A 23834-nucleotide genomic window follows, 5' to 3' on the forward strand; every position below is an offset into this window, starting at 1 on the left:
CAATATATCTAACTCTGAAATGATGGCGCTTGTTATCTGCTGCAGTTACCATGACAACCCAGGCATTTTTTTTTTCATTTTGCCTATTTTAGGGCAACTAGTGATTATCATATGTATGGTTTAACTTACAAGCTAGATGCAAAGCTACCCTTGGGAGACAAGATAGACACTTCACTCAGAGCTCAATAATAAGTAATTCCATGCATCCATGCATCATTTTTACTTTCTGTGATATGTGTCAGTCCTAAAGGCACCTGACTTCATTATTTCATGATATAAAATATACGAATTTTATTCCATCCAGAAGAGCAAAAGTATATGAAATTGTCTCATGGGTAAAGTATTAGGCAAATGAGAACTACTAGAGATGTGTAAAAGGCTTTTATATAGCTGATATATTCTTCTAGGAGTTATATCAAGAAGTTGTACAATCACTAGAGGCACTTTTGGAATCAAAATTTAAATAAACACATTGAAAAAATTGAAGAGAAAAATATTTATTGTAGTTGGACTAAATTTAAGTGTGCCATTTTCCATTATGATATTCATCTTTGACTTTATTTATCCCCGATAACTACAACCATCTTAAGGAGAAAGAAAAAATTAATTGTGTTCAGTAAGAGTCATAGTGGAAAACTAAGGATTTCTTTCATCCCCTGTCAAGTTCTGATCCACATAATCTGGAAGTAAAAGGAGACATATGCCTTGCCCTACTGGAAAAATAAAAAAAAAACATAAAAATACATGGAATCAGCCTGGAAACTAGAAAATAATTTTTTTTAGGATAAATATACATGACTGCCCTTTGCATAGTCTACATTCTGACCTATGTACTGTTCCTTATACACAACATCCTGTCACTGAGCCTCTGTTTGGGCTGTCTTCCATATTTGTAAAGGATTATCTTCTCATATTCATCAATTAGATTCCCTAGCTCCCTTCAAGTCACAGCCCAAGCTTACTTCCTGCAAGACCTATTTCCTGACTCTCTTTAAAATATAGTGCCTCCCTTGACCTCTGAAATCACTTTGTGTGTATTTACTCATATGTGTACATGTTAATTTTTCCAATAATCTGTAAACTTCTTGAAGGCAAGTACCTTTCTCTTTTGTCTTTTCATCCCCAATGCCTACTATAGTTCTTGGCACATAGTAGGTGCTTAATAAATGCCTGACAAGTTGATTGATTAGAAATTTATGTTATACTCCAAGTTCTAGAACTAACCAGTCATGTGGCTTTGGGTTCTTCACTCTTTGTAAGAGAGTTCATTATACTATGTGATTAGACCTTTGAAATTATTCATGGCGGCAGTCCTCTGGTGTGCTACCATGAGTGATTGGCTTTACACACTCTCAGCAGCTCATCATACTGGTGCCAGATTTGGTATGGGAACCCCATTGACTTTAATCCTACTGCAGCTGAAAACCAACAAGCTCAAGACTCCTCGGTAACAGGAATTACCAATGTATGCTACCACACCCAACTCATATATTTCTATAAAACTTATTCCAGTTGCATGAATAAGGAGTAAATGAGTTTTGCTGCTTTGAACTTTAAGTTCAAATGTCTATTATATAGTAGATATTTAATATATGCTTGTTACATATGATTTATGTTGGTAGAGGGTGTACCACCAATGGAACCTTGAAATATTTGAAGATGTTCATTGGCATCATGATTGAGGCAGGTAGTCTAGCTGCCATGAAAAGCTATTTTTATTGCACAAGTCAGAGTATGGTTTAATTTCAAAGGTTAAATGAGAAGTCAAATATTTTGTATTGTGTGTGTGTGTGTGTGTGTGTGTGTGTGTATGTGTGTGTAGACTCTATAGTCCCTTCTAACTCACCAAACAAATTCACCTTCAGGTTTCAATGTATGCAGTAGTATTGATTAACGTTCTCATAACAGTTACCCAAAGAGAAAGCTTGGCATCAGTGATGAGATTAAGTTATTTGTTAGACGCACTAGGATTAAAAATTGACAAGAATGAAGACATTGCACTAATGTGAAAAGATGACTTCAACTGAGTATTATTCCATGGGTTAAAACAGTATTATATAATATAGCCTTTCATTCTGAGTTTTTAAAGTGCTTGGGCATTTATAGGTTTAGTACAACCAGAAAATAGAAAAGAAATATCACTATAGTCTTGTATGAAAAGACATAGAATTCATCTATCAGAGATTCAATCCAAAATTGTTATTCAGTTATGACTGACTCTTTGTGACCCCATGATCATCACATGCCAATATTGTCCATGGGGTTTTCTTGGCAAAGATACTGGAGTGGTTTGCCATTTCCTTCTCCAGTGGATTAAGGCAAGTGGAAGTTGTGACTTGCCAAGGGTCACACAGCTAATAAGTGCCCAAAGTAGGATTTGAACTCAGATCTTCCTGACTCTAGGCTTAGTGCTCTACCCATTGAGCCACCAAGCTGCCTCCTCAATTCCTACTCTATGCGTCACTGTGCTAGACATTAGGGCACAAAGATAGATATGACAGAATTCTACCAGGATAAATATGTACAGAAATAACTATGATACAAAGGAAAGTGGGAAACACAATGGAGAGGTTCAGGCAACATTTTTTGAGAAATTTGTGGGTAAACCCTAGTGCTCAACATTGCACACAATAGTACAATGTAGTCTAACAAAGACAGAGCCCAGAAAGAGTATTATAGCTGTTTCTTACACATAGTGACTTTCCTCATTGTGGTTTTGATATATTGCAGTCAACAGAAGAGATTAAATGGAAATTTGGGGGAGTTTTGTGGAAGCTGAAGATGACATGCCAAGGCTAGCAGATGACACAGAGCCTGTGACCAAGTACTTAAACCAAATTTTAAAATAAGGTACTGTAAACACCTCATAAAAGAAAAAGACAAAATTCAATCTTCTTCTTTGGTGTGAAGGGAGAGACAAAATTTTTTATTTGGATTTTCCAGATTATGGGGGTGCTGCCCCCCACAATGTGAAAGATTCCTGAATAGTATTCCTTTCTTTAATGCAACCTCATTTTCTTACCTGATATATCACACCATTTACTCATGATGAGCTTGAAATTCACTGAAACCCCAAGATCTTGTTCAGATTGCTCTATAGCCATATTTCTTCTATTTTAAATTTTTGAAGTTTTTTTTTTTAAATCCAAGGGGATTTAGGATCTTATCAATGTGAGCATTCTTCTCATTAAAGACTATTACTTATCCGTTCTTTCTGATCCTGTGTGATTCTTGACCAGTTTCCTCCCCATGAAATATTTACCTAATGTGCTAAGTCCTCCCTCTCGCTCTTTGTATATTTTCTGGGTACTTCTTGGTGGCTTCCTTGGCTCCTGTTTTCCAGTGCTTTTACCACAAGACTGATCCATCTGCCCTTCCAATCATATATTTCCTTAACAACATCCCAAATGTCACTTTTTGAACATGGATCATCATCAGAAATCGAGGATTTCATCCAGATTTCCTCCCACTTTAGTAGAGGGTTTCATGAGTTGTTAATGTGGGCATCCACCCCACAACAAACAAAAGATCACTATGGTCAATGCTCTGATGTTGTCTGTCCACATTTAGCTAGGCAAGTCCTTGAATGACAGACGTAGAGTTCCATTACCAAATCCAAACCTGAAACCTTTTTGTCTTCCTAGGACCTGCCTGAAGGTTACGCTCTGCTGGCTTATAACTCAACATCACCTTCATATTTGAAAAGATATCACAGAGTTAAATTTATTAGATTTATTTAGTTTCATTTGGTTAGATTTATGAGAATTGTATTTAAATTTTTTTTCACCAGTGAAGAAGTTAAGACCTCTCAGTATATAAAAATGAAGCAAATATAATGACAAAAGTATTACAAGCTCAATTTCCCAGAAAGTTTATTTCATGGTCTGCCACATGATCAAAAGATGCTCTTACAGAAACTCATTAGTGTATCCTTTCTAAGAGATCTACTTGGACACATAAAGGATAACACATAAAATTAAGAACTCTTATCATTTAGATTGATAATACCAACTGGCTGAAGAAATAGGGATTAAGAAGTGACTTTTATCTGATTTCTCAGAGTTTCAGAAACTTCATGCTAGGCAAAAGTGAGAATTATGGATTTCATTACCTGAACCTCATTAATGGCAGGGCACATAGAAAACAAGTTCGGGTGAGTCATAGTTTATTATTATTATTTATTATTATAGTTTATTATTATTATTATTATATTCAAAGGTGTAATGAACAAGGGTATGCCTACATAAGAGAAGCTTGGATATTATTCTGGTAAGACTGAATCAAACTGGTTAAACATCTTCAGTTTGAAAAAAAAAAACTAGTTACCCTTTTCAAACAATGTGAAATTAAACTGAACAATACTAAGCCATTTAGCATATCTGCTATAAGTTGGTTCCCATAAAAGGTTAGTAGACAGCCATTGTTAATTATTAATTACTCTGTAAGAATCTTCATGTCTTCCGAATATCCTAACAAAGCTAGATGATTCTCTGTACTTCAGTAAGCAGTTACACTTTTTTTCATGTTTTTGTCACACTTCAGCTGCCTGTTTCTGTGTGTTTACAGCTATTGGGTTGCAGGCCTGAAAGGAACTGTAATTACCAGCTGTTTCACACCATGGTTACTCCTTATCACACAAGGAGATATGTAGACAAGAAGAGTGGGGAATGGGAACTCAAGGAGCCTTGTCAGAGTTCTATGTGAAGCATCATGCAACTGACTTATCACACAAAACAAAACACATTGGGAAAAGATAATTTCTGTGAAGGCCTTGAGGGAAATGAATGATTTTTTTTCTAATAATTAAAGGAAAGAAAGGGAATTCAGAAATCTTGGTAAACTAAAGGTAAAATTTTAAGTTGGTTCTTTAGGCTTAAAACCATACCTCAACATATTATTGATTTATAAAATTTGAGATCCAGTTAAACTTTATTTCGATAGTATAAATTAGAGGGAAAAGATTAAGGAGATTAAATAAACTGATCACATACCCCAGTAAACAATCACCTACAGGTTCTAACAACAATTTTTGAGTAACTGACATTTGATCATGTCACCTCCCCTACTCAACAAACTTCAGTGGCTTCCTATTGCCTCCAGGAGCAAATACAAAATGCTCTCTTTAACATTCAAAGATCTTTGTAACCTAGTCCTCTCCTACCTTTCCAGTCTTCTTACACCTTCCTTGGGAACTGTGATCTAATGACACTGCCCTCCCATCTGTTCCATGAATGAGACACTCAAGTTCTAGGTTCTTGGCATTTTCTCTGGCTATCCCCCATGCCTCATATACTCTTCCTCCTCTACTCCAACTACTGACTTCCCTGGCTTCTTTTAAGTCCCAACAAAAATCCCTTCTCCAAGAAATTTTCTCTAACCTTTTTTAATTCCAGGGCTTTCCCTCTTCTAATTGTTTCCTCTTAATTCTTGCTTTGTATATATTTGCTTGCATATTGTCTCTTCCATTAAATTGTAAACTTCTTGAGGGCAAGGACTGTCTTTAACCTCTTTTTGTATCCCCAATGCTTAGTAGAATGCCTGGCACATAGTAGGTACTTAATAAACGTTTATTGATTAAAACATATTTCAGCTCCTCAAACCAGTATTTGCTTTTAAAAGTCCATGGTTAGTTTTCTTTCTTTCTTTTAACTAAATGTTTTTGAAAGGTAATCATACATCAGAATGAAAGATATATGCTAAATGACTCACATCTTTAATAATAGGATGAGAGGCAGGTACCAAGATAGGAAGTAATCTTAATGAGAACTCTTTGGGGAAATTTAAAGTGTACATGCTAGAACTCCTCTCTCCTCTGTTGTTGTCAGCTTCTAATCTTCATATTGTCAATGTCCAGAATGGAGTAGCCATCTGTTACTATCCATTCTTTTCTATCAAGCCTTACCTCAGATGCCCCCTTCTCCATTCAGCCTTACTTCTTCAACCTCCACAAAAGTGATGTCTCTGTTCTAATTTTTTTTTAGTATTTGCCCATTCTTCTTCTGTTCACTTTCCCACTCTTCCTTACACACAAAATTAGGGGTAGGGTCCTATGTACTAGTTGATTTTTTATTCATAGAAAAATGCCCTGAACATAAGAGATGCTGAAACAAATATTTTATGAATTGAGTAGTAATTTATAAAACATTGCACACTATACTTCATGAGAGTGAGTCAAACTGAAGAAGGACAAGGATGGGAGTAGGACTTGAGGAGGAAAAGTACTGGAAATGATGGGCACCTTGGGAGTAAAGTGACTAATTCATAACAGAGGTTGTTGTAAAGAACTCGAAAACCAGGAATAGTCTGGTATGTATTTTAGTTTGGGGGAGAGCAGGTTTTGAAAAGGTTGAGAGCAAGGATCATCAGACTCCAGCAGACTAAATCTGTGCTGAGAAAATTTGCCCAGCAGCTTTCAAGAATTAAATTCTGAAGACACAAGGAAACAATTCTGATAAGGAAAATAGGAAGCTGGCTAAAAGAGAACAGGATGAATGGACAATGAAAATCACATTCAAAAGATGGAAGCCAGAGTAGATAATAGAGACAACTTACAAAGGCAAGTCACAGTAGTCTAAGAATAGTGCTAATTCTCATGAGGAGCCAAGGAAAGCAAAGTAGAGCAACAAGTGATGTTTTTAGAGCTATGTTGGAGGGGGAAAGTGGATAAAAGAAGAGATGGGGCTGCAAGTTGGAGAGGATGGAATAATAACTAATTTAAGAGACAAGGCAGAGCTGGTCAAATCCTATTTTGCTCGTCTCAACTCTACCAAAAAAAATAATCTTTCAACTGGAAAAACCAGGACAAAAACAGCTAACAGGAGAATTGGTATCCAAGAGAAACAAGGCAATAGGAGAAATTACCCAGCTGCCTTTGATTGTTTCAAGTCTCCTTGCCCAAATGAACTATACCCTAAGATACTGAAGGACCTAGCAGCTGTGATTGTTGAATCAGGGTCAAAAATCTTTGAAAGACTGAAGAGAACAGGACTGAAGAAGGTCAAGCATTGAACTTGGGGGAAAGAATTAAGTCTGCCAATTATAAGCCAGTGAGCTTGATTTCAATGTCTGGCAAAGTTTGAGAACAATTAAAGGTTCATAGGATCCTAAATTTGGAGCAAGAAGGAATCTTACAGGCCACCAAGTATAGAGAGTTGACTAATGAATATATAAAAAGGAAACATTGATTACAAAGAGAGAGATAGCATGACTTAACCTTAACCTCTGCTTGCATTAATTCACCGGAGAAGGAAATGACAAAAACCACTCTAGTATCTTTGCCAAGAAAATGCCAGGTACGGCGTTGGCGTGATATGGTCCATGAGATCATGAAGAGTTGGACACAACTAATCGATTGAACAACAAACATGACTTACTCATGAACAAGTCATGTCAGTCTAATTTTTTTAACCTCTTTTTAATAGCTGACGCTTATACACTACTTTATATTTTGAAAAGTGTTAAGTGATTTGCCCAGCGTCACACCGCTAGTAAGTATCTGGGAAAGATTCAATCTCAGTTCTTCCTGACTCCAAGACCAACACTCTATCCACTGTGCCATCTTGGGCTCCTTTAAAAATGGTGATAACTAACATTTATATAGCACTTACTATGTTTCCTGACACTGTGTTAAGTGCTTTACAAGTATTATCTTGTTTGATCCTCACAATAATCCTGTGAGGCAGATGCTATTATAATCCACATTCTACAGATGAGGAGACAGAAGCAAATGAGATTAAGTGACTTGCCCAGGGTTACACATCTAGTAGACGTCTATGGCAGGATTCAGTTTCAAGTTTCCTTGCCTCCCAAGTCCAACACTCTTCTCTCTGCACCTCTGAGATGCTTTTTTTTTTTGGACACACTTACTAAACTTTAAGATCAAGAGAATGCTTTAGATGACATTTACCTAAATTTTAGTGAAATTTGTGAAAGTCTGTCATTCTGTTATTGTGAAAAATATGAAGTGATATTGGATGAATCTGAGTACAAATAGATGGGTTCAGAATTGGTTGAATGGCCAGATCCAAAGATTAGATTGGGTTCAGGATCAACCTGGAAGGAGTTTTTGTTTTTTATTTTTTTTATTTTTTAGCAGAGTCATGGGATTCTGTAGTTAACCACATGATAAGATTTTTTGACAATGGCATGGATAAAGGTATAAATAAATGTCTGCTTTTAAAATATGCACAGAAGTGGGGGGAACAACTAAGATCTTGATAGACTAAAACCTTGGAATGAATCTTGTGAGAAAAAATGAAATAGAGATTATTTTATAATTAGGTTAAAAAATCAACCTAACAAATATAAGATGGAGAAGTCTTTCTAGATATCAGGTTGTGTGAAAAAGATCTTCAGCAGGCTGCCAGGTTCAGAATAAGGTGATTTGGCAGTTAAGGAAATGAATGCTTTATTTCCCATGGAATATTAATGTTTCAAAGCAACACAATGGAATTAACATATAGGTGGGAAAGAGATCAGAAAGGTACAAAAAAGCAAATACAACATTATTTAGACTGAGCTTATTAAGAGCAGAAACTGTTCCCTTTCCTGCCCCACCCTCACCTTTTTCTTTGTATCCCCAGCACCTAGTACAGTGTCTGTCACAAAGTCAGTACTAAATAAATGCCTGTTGTTCTTGATATTAAGTTCATTCATATATATGTATATATATGTACATTACATATATGTGAATAAATATGTATTTCTCTTTAATTTATTGCAGTCTGCATCTGCATTAAGAGAGATGTAGTATGCATGTCAGACCTGGTTAGACTACATTTGGAGTATTGGATTCAATTCTGGGAAGCACAGTTAATGAAAGACATGGATGAGCACCTAGCAGAGAACACCTTGGATGGCAAAAAACCTGGAGTTTATACCACATGAAGATCAGGTGCAGGAACTGAGGATATTTATCTCAGGGAGGTGAAGACTTTAGGCAGATTACCTCTAAGTATTCCAAAGATTATTAGCATGAGAGAAGGAATTGTTTTATTCAGTTCAGTGCTTGAAGATAGAACTGGACACAGCCAGTAGAAGTTGTATAGAGGTAAGGAACTCTCCAAAAGTAGAATGTGGTTGATTGGCAGGTAATGGATTCTTGTTTAGGTCTGAAGGACCTTGGAAGTCATTGTCTACTTTGATATCTTGTGATTTGAGGAAAGGGTAGAGTCAGACTTTGTATTTGAGGCAGAAAACATTTCTGGTGGATGAAGAATGGATCCTAGGTAGTAAATTTATCATTTAAAATCTTTTTCTATAACTTTCTATTAATATCTGTTTTTAATCACCAAAACCAAAGCATCTTCTCTTTTCCCCTCCAAGAGAGCCACTCTATATAATAAATGGTATTTTTAAAGACAAAAATGAAAAGAAAATAGCAAAACTGATAACTATGTTGCAAAACTCTGAAAATTTGTGAAATATACCACAGTCTTGGAATAAATTCATTCTTTTTAAAAAAAATTAATTGAATAGAGACTCAAGAAGGTCAAACTACTTACTTCTTATATGTGAAAATGTTATTAGTACTTATAACTGTCATCTCTACTTGGATAGTTTGAAAGAAAGGCTTGGGCCAACTGAATGTGATGGAACGATCCTGAAAGATAAAACTGGGTATGGAGAGGTAAAAAAGGAACAATTATCTCATATAAATGAGGCATGAAAGGAAGAACTGATACAGAAGTGAAGGTGGAGGGCTAGTAGTGCTGAAAAATGGGGAGAGGATAAGGGAGGGACTTTAGGTGGTGGGTAGATTAAGGAATAGAGGGGAAGGTAGTGGGTAGAAGTAAATTAGATGTGTGAGAAGGAACAGGGAAAATAGAGTAAGAAGGATAGTGAGGAAAAATAAGATGGAGGGAAATACATAACAAGTACTTGTAACTTTGAATGTGAATGGAATGAATATGCACATAAAATGGAAATGGATAGCAGAATAGATTAAAAATCTGAATTTGACAATATATTGTTTACAAAAAACAATAAAAAAATGAGAGATACACATGAATTAAAATAAAGAGTTGGAATAGAATTCATTATGTTTCTGCTGATGCAAAAACCAAAAAAAACATGGGGGTAGCAATTGTGATCTCAGACAAAGTTAAAGCTAAAATAGATTTAATTAAGAGATAAATAGGGAAAGTACATTGTCACAAATATTACTCGATATTGTTTTAGACCATTTAAATAATCTTAGGGTATAAAATACCAGAGAGTATACTTGCCAAAATATACCCAGGAACTACATGAATAAAATCATAAAATACTCTTTATATAAATAAATTTAAATAATTGGATAATTAACAATTGTTTATAGATAAGTAAATCCAATATAATAAAAATGACAATTTTACCTAACTAATCTATGTATTCCATGCCATTCCAATTAAATTACTAAAAAAATTATTTTACTCAGTGAGAAAAAATAGTACAAAAGGTATACGAAAGAAAAAAGGTCAAGAATTTCAAAGAAACTAATGAAATAAAAATGTAAAGGAAGGAGATTCAGCAGCACTAGACCTTAAACTATATTATAAGGCAGTGAATATCAAAATTATCTGGTACTGGCTAAGAAATAGAAAATAGTGGAACAGGGTAGACATGCAATACACAATAGTAAAGGACTTTAGTAACCTTGTGTTTGACAAATATAAAGAGCTAAGTCTTGGAGATAAGAATTCATCATTTGGTAAAAAAAAAAAAAAAAATTGTCAAAAACATTGGGCATAGACCAATATCTTAAACCATGTACTAAGATAAGGTGAAAATAGATACATGACCTAGATATGAAGGGAAATATAGCAAGAAAGTTAGAACATGGAATATATTGCCCATCAGACTCATGGACAGGAGAATAATCTATGAAGAAACAAGAGAGAATATTGTGAGGTGTAAAACTGATCATTTCAATTCCATTAAATTGAAAAGTTCTTGTACAGATGAAACCAGCGCAGCCAAGATTAGAAGGAAAACAGAAAATCTGAGAAAAAAACTTTTATAGAAAATCTCTCAGAAAAAGGTTTTTCTCAAATATATGAAGAACTTCATCAAATTTATAAGGATATGAATCATTCTCCAATTGATAAATGGCTAAAGGATGAAGAAATCAAAATTATATATAATTATGTGAAAAATTCTAGAAATCATTATTGATTCAAGAAATGTAAATTAAAACAACTTTGAGACATCATCTTATACCTATAAGATAAGCAAAAATGATTGATCAGAGAATGGCTAAACTAGTTGTGGTTTATGGTTATGATGAACTATTACTGTGATATAAAAATGATGACCTGGTTGATTTTAGAAAAAGAAAATGGACTTAGACCTATCAAGGAAGATGCAATCAACCTTCAAAGAAAGAACTGATGAAAAGAAATATGCTTGCTATGATCTTACATATACATATATGTGTGTATATGTTCCTAAATGTATGCATACATATATTCATATTTAATTGTACCCTTCTTTATGGAGGGGTAGGGAGGGAGAAAAAAATGAAATAAAAAATACATAGCAGAGAACAAAAGAAAACTTAGAAGGAAGCACAGAAAAGCTGGGTAGCTTTGAAAACAATGTGTAGTATTTATTACATAAATTTTCCAAAAAAAAGTAAACAATTTAAAATGAAAATTTATTGCTTTATATTGAATCCTCTCTTTATGTTCTTCTGCATTCATGGAAATGTTCTTTTTTCTTTTCTCATTTTGTTTTTAAATTTACAATGAATTAAAAACTTAAATTAAAATTTTTAATTATTTTTAAAGCACAGAGATTTTAAGTTTTTTTAGTTCCAAATTATTTCCTCCCCTACTCCATCTAATGAAAGAGCAAGAAAAATAAAGCTTATTATAAATATGTACAGTCGTGCAAAACAAATTTTCTGCATTTGGCATGTTCCAAAAAAAAGACAAGAAAAAGAAAGAAAAATTATGTACTCTGCATCCATCATTTCTCTATCTGGATATGAATAGCATATTTCATCAAGATATCATGAGTTCTTTGGAATTGTGGTGGATCATTGTGTTGATCAGAGATACTAAGTCTTTCAAAGTAGATTATCTTTAAAATATGGCTGTTGCTATATGGTGTCCTCTCCTAGTTCTGCCCACTTCACTTTGCTTTGATTTATACAGGTTTTCCTGTTCTGTTTTTTAAATTATGAAACTATCCTCTTTATCACTTTTTACATGGTATAGGGGACAGAGTAGTGACAGGTCAAGAGTCAGGAAAATCTGAGTTCTAATCCAACCTCAGACACTTAGTAGCTGTGTGACCCTATGCAAATTATTTTTACTTCAGTTTCTTTATCTGAAACTGGCAAACTACTCCAGTATCTTTGCCAAGAAAACCCCAAATGGGGTCATGAAGAGTCAGACAGAATTGAAATGACTGAGTGACAATAATGTCATCATATTCATATATCACAACTTGTTCAGCCATCCCTTAATTGATGGATATGCCCTTAGTTTCCAACTTTTTGCCACTACAAAAAAAGAGCTACTATAAATATTTTTGTACATATGAGTCCTTTACCTTCTCATTTTTTCATAGATTCCCTTGAAATTTTTGACCTTTTGTTTCTCCAGATATATTTTGTTATTTATTCTAGTTCTATAAAGTAATTCTTTGGTTGTTTGATTGGCATGATAGTTAATAAGTAAATTAGTTTAGGTAGCATTATGATTTCTATTATTTTGGCTTCACCTATTTAAATCTGGTGTGTGTGTGTGTGTGTGTGTGTGTGTGTGTGTGTGTGTGTGTGTGTGTAAAGAGTGTTTTGCACTGTGTTCATATGGATCCTCTATGTATCCTGGAAGACAGACTCTCAAGTATTTTATACTCTCTGTAGTTATTTTAAATGGAACTTCTCTTTCTATCTCTTCTGGCCATTTTCTTGGCAATATACAGAAATGCTGATTATTTATATGGGCTTATTTTATATCCTACAACTTTATTGATGTTATTATTTCAACTAGGTTATGTTTTTTAGTTGACTCTCTAGGGATCTCTAGGAAACCCATCACATCATCTGCAAAAAATGATAGTTTTATTTCCTCGTTGCCTGTTTATTCCTTCATTTTCTTTTTTTTCTTGCCTTATTGCTGTAGCATTTTAGTCCAATATTGAATGGTAATGATAATAATGGATATCCTTGCCTTCACCCCTGTTCTTACTAAAAAGGCTTCTATCTTGTCGCCATTATATATAATACTTACTCTTGATTTTAGATAGATATTGTTAATAATGTTAAGGAAAGCTTTGTTTATTCTTGTGCTTTCCGTTATTTAACAAGAATTGGTGGTGTGTTTTGTTGAAAGCCTTTACTGTGTCTATTAAAAATAATCATGTGATTTTTGTCATTTTTGTTATTTATATAGTAAATTATGTTTATTGCTTTCCTAATATTGAATTAGCCCTGCATTCCTGGCACAAGTCTAACCTGGTCATCATTATGACCTTTGTGATAATCTCCTTGCTGGTATATTATTTAAAATTTTGCATCAAAATCCATTAGGGAAATTGGAATACAGTTTTCTTTATCTGTTGTGACTCTTTGGTTTAGGTATCATGGCCAAATTTGTATCATAGAAAAGAAATGGTAGCACTTTTTCAAGCAGTTTATATAATATTGGAATTAATTGTTTTCTTTATATTTTTGATAGAAAGCACTTGTAAATCCATCTGGTCTGAGTTGTTTTTCCTTAGGGAGCTCATTTGTGGCACATTCAATTTCTTTTTCTAAGATTACATTATTTGAGTATTCTATTTACTCTTCTGTTACTCTGGGCAACATATATTTTTGTAAATATTATCTATTTAGATTGCAAGTTGCATTGCTTATGGTTGGAGAAAAATAGCTCCTAATAATTGCCTGACCCCCTTCTTTATTGGTTGTCAATTCACCTTTTTTTTTTTTCATTTTTGACAATTGTAATTTGGTTTTCTCCTTTCTTTTTAAAAAAATCAAATTAGCCAGTGGTTTGCCTCTCTTATTATTGTTTCTCCTCTCCCCCTTTCAAAAACAGCTCCTGATCTTATTAATGTGATCTTTTTGTGCCTTAATACATGTCCAATTTTGTGAATTCCTTGAGGAATAAGGATACTCCTTTATATTCCCAATCAAAATTCTCCAGGGGTCTACAATATCTAACTTTTCTAAAATTCTATTAATCTCCTTAACTTTTTTTGGTTGATTTTATGGTTGGATTTATTTAGATCTGAAAAGAGTAAATTGAGTTCCCACTGATATGGTTTTACTGTCTAAGAGTAAATACATTCTTAATTCCAATTTCCCCTAAAAATAGTCACCTTCCTTTTATGTCTATCCTACTACCTCCAGCACAAGCATGCTGGAATTAAAAACACTTATAAGATATTTTAAGGTTTTTAGAAGACAGACATAGCAACATTTAAATTATTTATTTAAATGTTCAATTATTCAAAGAAATGTTTTACTTCCAGCTCAGTTTTTCCTTTACCACCCATTATGGTGGTAAACTCTTCTATGAATCGGTTTGTGTCATGTAAAACACTTTCAGTATTAACTGAAAAGAGTAGGCAAGTGAATACCCAACATTTTTTTAGAAAGCACTCCCCCCAAAAGAGGCATGTAGGTAGCATAGTGGATAGAGTGCTATGCCTGGTGTCAGGAAGACCTGAGTTTAAATATGACCTCACACACTTAGTGGTGGTGTGATCTTGGGCAAGTAATTTCACCTTTGACTCATTTTTCTTATCTCGGTTGTTGGCTCCCAGAGTTGATGGAATGTGATATTTGGCAAGTGCTTATGACAGATTCTTACGAAGCCAATCTTTCCTCCCTCCCCCACTGCCTCCCTTCCCCTCCTCTTTCCTCCCTCCCTCCCTTCCTTTCTTCTTCCCATCTTTCTATTCAAAAGCATTTTATATACCAAATATACATTTTTAAATGGCAACTATCGTATTTTCCATCTCACTACTGCTTTTCTTTAACACAGATAATTGATTATTGACTCTTTTTAAACCTGAAGGCTTTATGAAATGAAGGGAAGAGAGAGTATGATAGAAAAATAAAGTAAAAGACCCATGCAGGAGGGCAACTCTATGATCTATAAATAGCTACTATGTTTATTTTATAACCATTCGACAAACCCTACAGAGGGAAGAGAAAAAAGGTGATTCAATAACAAGAAATCAGAAGTCTGGATTCGTGATTTCATTTTGCAGTCTTATGTTTTCAATAATATGTATTAATCTAATCATTTCTCTTGCATGACAGTCAAACCCCCATTTTGGGGTAGTGGTGGAAAAAATCAACATAAAAGTATAACTGTGACTTGACTAAAATAAATTAACCCTATGATAGGAATCTTCAAATATTTAAAGGACTGTCATGGGAAAGAAGGATAGACGTTCTTTTAGATTCTATGAAGAACAACGGGCAGAAGTTGAAGAGAAGTAGATTTCAACTTGACATTAAAAAAAAAAAATCTTGCCTATCATTTAATGGAATGGCTGCCCAAAGAGGGGGGTTGGGTCACCTTGGGAGGTGATGATTTCCTATTTGTGAAATTCTTTAATCAGAGCTTGAATGGCCAGCTATCAGGAATATTACATAAGGACTTCTTACAAGGTAGAAACAAACTCTCAGATTCTATGACTTTTAATTTTTTTTGAGAGGTAGATATAAGTAATAGCATAAACACGATGATCAATATCTAAATGTAATACAGTTACATTTCCATTATCTGTACATAAAGTATAGAAAATAAATACTAAGGGATAATATGTCCCATTTTTTTTTATTTGGTAAGCTGATCTAACCTGTTTGATTAGTAAAACAATTGGTTGCCAGAAATAACATCTAATACATGAGAATAATCATACGCTTCTAATCTGAAGGTAACTGTAATGGTTTTCTGAGCATCAGAGAATGCACTGCTTTAGTTTTTATTTTGTGTATTCCAACACTTACAAACAGCATTTGCAAAAGGGTCATAATGGCAATTGTCCATGACAACATTTATTGCAGGGGTGAGGAACCTGCAGCCTCGAGGCCAAATTTAGCTCTCTAGGTCCTCAAGTGTGGTCCTTTGACTGAATCCACATTTCACTGACCAGATCCCTCTAACATAGAAATCTGTTCTGTAAAACTTGGACTCAGTCAAAAGGCCACACCCAAGGACCTAGAAGGCCATATGTGGCCTTGAGACCACAGGCTCTTCAGTCATGATCTATTCCAAAGGATGAGGAGGAAAAGAAATTCTCTAAAGAACTCAGTGACACCCTTTAAATTAAATAAAAGTACGTCAAAACTCAATGACTTCAATAGAAAGGAAAACAATGCATCTGAAAAAGTAGTTCAGGAGTAAGAAATGAGAGAAAGGCTAAACTCTTATGAAAACTTAGACATGATTCAGAAGTATCATATCTAGAAATCATGATTATTTTAACAAGAGAATCGGGAATTGGTGATCATGGAAAGGATAAAATGGTATTTAAAAATTAAATTAATTACATTTAAATAGACAGGACATGATGATATTGTATTGACTTCCAAACCAACCATCTTCATATAGTTAAATAACCAATTTTTTAGGAGAAAGATCAAAATTTATATCAAATAATGAGAAAAATGAGAAGACTATATGGCAACTAACTGAGAGAATTTCAATATGACTTGTTTGGCCAAGATACTAAGGCAAAAAAAAAAAATTAAAAAGAAAGGGGAATAAAATGACAGACATCTTCAGAGAGTCTCTCCATTTTATAAGAAAGTTTAACCAATGAAAATCAATAGCTACAACAAGAAGACTGAAAACTGAGAAAACTTCTCAGACAGCAAATATTTGATGTCCTTGCCAAGCAGAGAGATGACAACCAAAGATAAAACCAGTTCAGACTGTAAACATGTTTGTAAAATCTTTGGGCAAAGGATGGAAAGATATTATGAGAAAAAAAATCATCTTGTAAAATCGCAAGAAGCAAAAGAAGGGGAAAAAAGTTTATAGTGAGCTTGGAGAGAGAATCTACTAAGTCAAATTGTCCTGATAGCATTAAGGGTGAAACTGGATGGAACACAATAAACAAGTCATTTAAAGGAAAAGATCCATAAAGATTTTTACAATAAAGCCTCTTCTCCATCAATGACAATGAAACCACTAGAATTTGTATTCTGACATCACAATTCCCAAAAGACAGCATAAGGAAGTATAAATTTCAGTAAAGATGGAAAAAGTAGCCAGGCTAGATCAAGTATACACAGAAAAGGTTTGTGCTGGATGAAATCAACACAGTTTTGAGGGAACTGAGGGATTGGTTCTCAAGGTATCTGAAAAGCAAGATAACCAAATGTTTAGCAAAAAATTCCAGACTTCATTATCAATAAGGCAAATGAGAAAATATAACAATAACCCACATGCCTTCCACATCTCTGCAAAATCACCCACTTTGAAACAACCTTTGATGAAGACACGAGAAGGGAATAGGTAGGCTTCTGCCAATTATAGTCGTTAAATTTCACATGCGCGTAGTCATCTTTACAACTGATTCAAGAGTACAGAGGACACAAAGCTCCAGCATGTTTGTTTGAAGATTAAAAACAATTTTATTTGGCAGAACAAAATGCCACCTTGGGGTTTCTCCTTCAAAAATATGTTTCAAATGCATATGTCAAAATCATGTAAGTGACCTTGAAAAGTACCAGATAACTTTGTCTGATGGCCTGTTGCTTATTAATATCAAGGGAAGCATAAAGTAGATAGACATATGGTAGCCAAAGACAGATAGCCAAAGTAGATAGACATATGGTAGCTTACTATCATGTAGGATGTTGATCAGAGTCAAAAGAGAAAAGCGACTCTCTAGTCCTATGGTTCAAGGTTTCCAAGTTAGTTCCTTATGTGGATGACATCGCATTGACTGCAGCAAGACTGAGACCACTGCCTGTAATGGCACTTAATGGCATCACTTCCAAATAAGATGTGCAATCATTCAGAAGAGTTCATCCAACTATCCACACAGAAAAAACCAAATGGATGAAAAATACCTATTGCCCAGAATATGAGATGTAGTTGGATGAACAGCTGAGACAGCTGGTGTATTTAACTACCTACCTATCTATACACACACACACACACACACACACGTGTGCGCGTGCACACGCGCACCTGTATGTATGTATATATGCATGCGTTCTTCTTTCAGTGCTGATGCATGGCAGAGAATCATAGAATAATCCAATCTCGAAAGAAAGTTGTAGGTGGCCCAAAGGGCAGCAGAGAAGTATGTGGGGATTGTGCCTAGACTACAAGATAATTGGCTTAAAGAAGGTTGTTAGAAAGATATATGACCAGAAAAATGAGCTGGTTATGTTGCAAAAGTGAGACTAATTAACAGACCAACAGTATGCACTGTACTGGTATCCATGCATTGGAAACAGATCAAGAAGAAGATTCCTAGTACATTGGCTATACCACTGGAAAATTTAAGGGAAGACATCAGCAAAAGTAACTCAGGATAAGAAGGCTTGGATAAGTTGTGATCTTTACCACTGGGAATAGTATCCATATTGGTGAGATCAGAGAACTATCTTACTCTTAAGTGTGTGCTAAGTCAACGTTAGTGATAAACGTTTTGTAATAATAGAATAGTATACTTCTTGTCTGAAAACATTAATTTCAACAGAGAAATTGATTTAAATTCTAGTTTTGATTAGAATATTATGACCATCTGGTCCTTAACAATTCTTCTCAAAAACCTTTAATTGTTCCGTATTTTCTAGATTCTTAATCTTTTCTTCAGGGCCATTCCATGATATTTAAGAACATATTGTTGGGCTGCAAAGGATGAGTATATCCATTTTTATTGTATTCAAAATGTCCAAAGCTGCTTTGCTTTCCTAGTCTTAGAGATATTGGTCCTGGTTGTGTAGTGGAGGGTAAGCAAGCATGTTGTCCTTGGGGGGAAATAAGATTTTCAGAAATTTTCTAGACCAAATGGGGAAATAAATCATTGAATTGAAACCAGGCAGGCCAAGGTCATGGAGTAATCTTTCTGACGACCATTGCTGAATCCCCTTTCTCCTGCCATGGCCCCCGATATGTTTGGTGATATAAGGTTTGTAGCCTTTCCTTGTGTCAGTTAAAACACCACTGAGTGGTCTGGTTTGTTTGCAAACACCTTTTAAATGCCCTCAAATACTACAATGGACTGGGACAGAAATTGCATAGTTTGTCAATCCCATGAATTGACTTGCATTTTCTCATCTCCAGGATTTTCATTCATGGATTTTCCTTCTCCCGAATTACACTGCCTTCCATTTCTCCCTGTTGAAATCTTGCCTACACGTTAGTGCTCAGCTAAAATCCAATCTCTTTCTTAAAAATTTTTCCTGACAATCCCAATCAGAAGCAACCTCCCTCTCCTCTGACAGTCTGCACACTGTTCTTATAAAATACTGTCTATTATCTTTTAAAAAAGTCATTTCTGCATATGTCTTATAGGAGCCATACTTTAAAAGAAGGAACACTAGACTTAGCCCTTCGCAGCAATGCAAGGACCTAAAACATTCCCAAAGGACTCTTGATGCAAAATGCCATCCACATGTAGAGAAAGAACTATGGAACTGGAATGCAGAATGAAGCAGACTGTTTTCTCTTTTGTTATGTTATGTTTTGTTTTTCTCATGGATTCTCCCATTTGTTTTAATTCTTCTACGCAACATGACTAATGTGAAAATATGTTGAATAAGAATGTATGCATTGAACCCATATAAGATTGTATGCCGTCTTGGTGGGGGGGGGGGCAGAGAGGAGAAGGAGGGGGAGAATATTTAAAACTTATGGAAGTGATTGTTGAAAACTGAAAACAAATTAATAAAAATAAAATAAAATAAAAGAAGGAGCACTAGATTGGAATTTGGACTTGGGTTCTACTCCAGGTTCTATCTGAATTACCTATGTGATCTCGGATAAGTCAGGCAATAGTTAACAAGTCCTTATGCTAAGTGCTGGGGATACAAAGAAAGGCTAAAATGATTTTGTCCTCAAGGAGTGTGCACTCAAGATAAAAAATGTGCACAGTCACTGTGCTAGGAATACAAACATACAAGGACAAATATCCAAGACTGGGAATACAAACAAAGGCAAAAAGAAAGCCCAGCCCTTAGTGAACTTATATTCTAATGGGGAAATTCAATACTTAAAAGGGCATGAGGGTTGAAAGTTGGGGGAGGGATTCCCATGGTGCCATGGTGGCAAATTCTAAGAGAAGAGTCACAGATGGCTGGTCTGGGCCCTTCCTCAAAATAGTCACTCCAAGCAGAGCTTACCAGTGGGAGAAGGGGCCACTCTGGCCGCCCATTTCTTAATCTGTAAAATGAAGTGACTCCAATCCACCTAATCTTTAAATTTTCTTCCTGGTCTAACATTCTATGATGATCCCATATTCTCTTCTTAAGACTGGACACTACTTCAATGGCAGGGCCAAGTCTGTGTACCACTCTGACCTTGCATAGCAAGAATAAGAAATTATTTGTTGAAAAAAATGTACCCACTTTGATAACTGCATGAAGAAACAGGGCAAACACCACCCTTTTGAAGGGAAAAGATGCTAAAAAGTACAGATAGTCCACAAGTCACAGTATTTCTTCTCACACAAAAGATGCTTCCAGGAAAGTATAGCCCCATCTGACATCTGAATGGGTAGAAAAGGGAGATTCAGTGTGTCTTCCTGCTCATCTTAATACCTAGTCCTGCTCCCTATCACTTAAAAAGGGGAAAAAATACCCTTTATTATAACATTTCATTTATTTACATTCCATGTATATTTTTGAATGCATTATGTGAAAATTCCTTTTAAGAGGACTAAGAGGCCCTCAGTTGGATTTCAGATTCTCTCACAGCTTCTTCGGGTTGTCTTTGACAGTCATTTGCCTCTTTGAATCAGTTCTTTCTATCAAATTGGGGTGATTGTACATAAAATTCTCACTTGAAAATGCTGAAATTGCTAAGGCTGAGAGAGATTCAGAAATATACCCTATGGTAAAATATATTTGGATAGAAATGGATGTCAACCACAAGAGGAAAAGGATCATGGCATTGATACAAGGAATATCACAAGCAAACTACAGTGTCTCACTTTAAACACTATGCATATTTTATTGACTAGATTTTTTAGGTGTTCTAGAATTCTGAATTATTCTCATGACCATTTTATTTATATATTAATATGTTATTATATGTCATATTATATAAGTATAATACCTAATATAATATATTAATATGCTATAAAAGTTTTTATTCTATTTTCAAAAGCTAATTAGTTATATGAAAATAATTAACTCATTTTGAGGGAAAATTTAACCTCCCTTGGCTTCCCTTGGTAAAACTAATATTTTGGCTAAAACTGTTGAAGGCATAAATTGCATGTGCTTTGTTTAGTGAAGCATTCTTAAACTGTTTTGTGTCAAGGACCCCTTCAGCCCTGTGGTAAAGCCTAGCAACCCCTTTTTAGAATCATGTTTGTAAAAGCATAGAATTATCAAAAGCAGTCAATTATATTTAAATAAAATTATCAATATTTTTAAAAAATGCAGTCACGGATCCCAGGTCTAGCATGAAGATAATTATATCTTTCCCTTCACCCTTCAATGAAGTCCAGTATTAGTTAAGTCTTTGGTGCCCAGTTGTGTAGTGAGGAAGACCTTGGGTCAGTGCAAAGCCAGAGCATTTCAGCCAAGCTGTGGGAAGTTATGAAACAATCCTGAGGGCAGATTCATCAACTTTCAGGACAAATTAGGGATCCTTCAGGACCCAAGATTATATCTGACTCATCTCTAAAGATCTTCAACCTAGTGTAGACATACAAAATCTATACCTGTAGTCATATGCTGTGCATAATACTCCTGAGTACAGCCCAAACCAGATTAAAATAAAATTGGGAAATATTCAATAAACAATCAAAAATACAGCAGAACATAGATAATGTTGATCTGTGGTTTTCTAAGTCAATATGCATCCATAGGGATCCTGACTTATGGTTTAGTGGCCCCTGTTTCAACTTGAGTTTAATACCACCAGTCAAGTGTTAGTATCTCTCAAGATCAAATTTAACCTGCACTTTTGCTGGACTAGTTTGGATCCTGTGACCCTGGTCTAAATAATTCATACCTAGGATTGGATCAGGTCCAGCAAGGATAGACAGACTGACAATTTTGCATGAATACATTGAGCTTCTGGATGGACACCTTGTGTATATATGTTTCTTCAATACAAGATGTAACTTATTAAATATGAAACTTAATCATACTGTCTTTTCGCTTTGATTATCCTCTAATAGATGACATAAACTTAGTTTTTTTTCCCTTCTCCATTATTCATGCTTCCTTTTTAAAAAATCTTTCCCCTTTCTCTCTGCAAATATAATTAATGTAAGTTTTGAGTAACAACTCTGATCTATAGTGGAAAGAGGATGGTTTGAGTTTGTAAACTAAATCTAGCTCTATTTCCTATGACAGAACACCATGTGGAAAGCAAAACTTACTTAATTTTTAGAATAAAAAATAAAATGCTTCCAAACTTCTTGAATTAACAGAAAATACTCCACCCACCCTCCCCCCTAGAGCTCCTCACTTCTGCCTTCCTCCTCCTCCTCCTCCGTTTATCTTCTTTCTAAAACATGTTGAATAAACTTAGACTTGGAAAACAAACACCAAAGGAAAAAAAAACCCAATATAAAAAGTCAAGCAAAATGCCCCAATTTAACTTATTTTTTTTATGTGTTGCATACATAAAAAACTACCAACAAGGATTTCCTGGACTTAAGGCAAAAACAAAGAGAGAATAATAAATGTTAATTGAGCAATATACATTTTAAAAAGGGAGGAACCATACTATAATGGTAGAAAAAAGAAAAATGTGTTTTCTTTCTAATTCAACAAATGCTTCTTTGGATTCCTTGTCACCCTCTTCCCTATACTCCACCTTCATTCAATGAATGAATGAAAGAATAAACACAAAAAAAGTTTGAAAGTTTCACAATAGTTAGCAAAGCAGATAAAACATTCCTGACTTAGACCAAGGAGTTTTATTTATTCAGGTAACACTTAAGATCAAAATAAAGGTACTTACACTGACCCCAATAGCAGCACAGGCTCACTTAAAACAACTCATGAACTCTTTGGACAGTACACTTCAGGGGCAAAAATATACGGTGGCTATCTCTCCTGTGTTTTCTCCTCTCCTCCCTCTCCTCATCCCTCCTCCTATGCCCTAAATAAAGTTGGTAAAATTTTAACCGGAGCCAAAATAAACAAAATCCTACTTTCCACTTGTCTTTTAAATCTCTCTGTCTCTTCCTCCTTCAGCATACCAGGGCAACAAGGCAATACTGGATCCTGTTTCAAACTGGTTTGCTGGTTATATTGGGTGTGTTTCAAAACCTCAGCACCTCAGAGCAATTCCAGGGTTCAACAGTCTTCAGCATTACCATGTTCCTCTATGTGGAGAGCCAACCACATAACTGGAAACTAGCTTCTTCTAACTGTCACTAAACAACCAACTTTGTTTCCAGTTATTAAATATACACTAAAGAAATGTGCTGTGTGGACTGAAGGTGAATACAAAAATTGGACACTGGAGAATAATAAAGTCCAAAAATATTTACTATATAGTTTTCTCTGTAGAGGTCAATATGAATTAGAAATGATAAAAATTTCATTTTAGCTGTTTGCCTAAAACATTTGTCCTCTTTTGAATACTTGCACATTGTCTGGTCAAGAAGTAGGCAGTGGAGGATGTTTGCTGGGCACAATTCTACTTGCTTGGGCAGTGAATGTATAACAGAGCTAG

The 23834-nt window shown here is 34.9% G+C and overlaps 1 protein-coding gene and 1 long non-coding RNA gene across 4 annotated transcripts in view; one reads left to right on the top strand and one right to left on the bottom strand.

Moving 5' to 3' along the window:
* The window catches only part of TET2 (tet methylcytosine dioxygenase 2), a 159695-nt gene that overhangs the window by 53414 nt on the left and 82447 nt on the right, over positions 1 to 23834 (bottom strand). The gene's annotated exons all lie outside the window — the stretch shown is intronic.
* The window catches only part of LOC140514319 (uncharacterized), a 23272-nt gene continuing 3154 nt past the window's right edge, over positions 3717 to 23834 (top strand). Inside the window, exon 1 of the long non-coding RNA XR_011970544.1 lies at positions 3717 to 4153. This is a non-coding gene — a long non-coding RNA (uncharacterized lncRNA). The remainder of the gene's footprint in view (positions 4154 to 23834) is intronic.

The sequence above is a fragment of the Notamacropus eugenii genome, chromosome 7, assembly GCF_028372415.1.
Source record: "Notamacropus eugenii isolate mMacEug1 chromosome 7, mMacEug1.pri_v2, whole genome shotgun sequence".
Classification (NCBI taxonomy): Eukaryota; Metazoa; Chordata; class Mammalia; order Diprotodontia; family Macropodidae; genus Notamacropus; species Notamacropus eugenii.